Here is a 1,400-nt window from a genome sequence, read left to right on the forward strand (position 1 = left end):
GGCGAGTCGCCCACGCAGTCGTAATAGGGCGCGGCTACGGGTCGGGAGAAAGGCCAAGAAAAGTGAGCTACGCCACGTTCTTTGCGTTTTCTTATTTTCCTATTCAGTTTCGGTCATTCACTGTGGTGCCTGAGCCAATCGAGGAAACTACCTAGGAAAATTCACAAGGGCACCCTGCAAACGAGCTACACCAGAGGTACCCTCAACTTGACTGAGTTAAAACACAAAGATAACCCGGGCATCGTGGAGAGGGCAAAGCCTGCATTCCCGATGGCTAACCACCCTTCCCCCCGCCCGGAGTCAGCTACTCGAGTTTGAGCGCAGTTCTTACTTGTCCAGAGGGGTGGTTCCACCAAGGTACTTGGAATAAAGAGAAATTCACTTGGGTCAGCCCGAACAGGTGTCAATTCAGGCTCTGTCATCAGCTAGCAAGCTGTGTCTTCTTAGGCACGTCCCTTTGCGTTTTGGTGCAAGGGGTAATAGTATCTGCCGTGCAAACCCTTTTAGAATTGGCAGGAGATGAAACAAAACCATGTAAGAGCACTACACCGTGAGGCAGGGAGATGTGGGCCCTAACCTGACTGCTGTTTTCATGGTCTTTGCAAATTTGGCATAGCTGAAATTTAGAGAACTTAGCAAAAATGGTTAGATACTGCAAAAGCTCCCTAGATTTATTAATTAGCCAAACTAATGTCAGAATAGTACTAAAAATAACAGCAACACTATCACTACTTGGCTGAAAACAAACCACCCTTGGCCCTGTGGGAATCGGAGGAAAAAGGGTTTCTTTGGGGATGAGAACTTAGGATATAGTGGCTGCTTTATTCTTTTGGGCATGGGACTTAAATGCCACTGAGCCCCCATTGTTTTCTTGAAAGGTGGGAAAGACTCGCTTCCTTCGAAAGAACAAGAGGCAGAAGTTTAGGAACTGAAATCCAGATGGGGATGGGAGAGCTTTTTTTTTTTTTTGGTCTTCCGTGCTGTAATTTAAAAACTTGACTGTACTTTTGTACTTTTATGGGGGGTTTTCTCCCTCAATATCTGGTAAAGTTTCAAAATGCCAATTTATTTCAGCTGTGCCAAATGCAACCACGAAAGAGCTTGGGGGTGCTGCACCCCAATCCAGCAGGAAGTTTTCATAGTAGAGCATCTTGGCTTGGGAGAAGAGGGAGAGGAGGAGGAAGGGAACTGGGCACCTCTTGAGAATCAAGATAAGGACCTACCACCTGATGGTTTATGGTAGGCATTCAATAATGTTTGTGGAAGGAAGAAACCATCAGACAAATTGAAACCCCAGAGGATGGAAGCTGGGCAACTGGTTAATTACTCCTGCCCGCCCCCGCCCCAGAATGTCTGTCATAACCTAGTTAAGATTTCTTTTATATTAAAATAGAAGCAGC

The sequence above is a fragment of the Delphinus delphis genome, chromosome 1 (assembly GCF_949987515.2).
Source record: "Delphinus delphis chromosome 1, mDelDel1.2, whole genome shotgun sequence".
NCBI classification, from domain to species: Eukaryota; Metazoa; Chordata; class Mammalia; order Artiodactyla; family Delphinidae; genus Delphinus; species Delphinus delphis.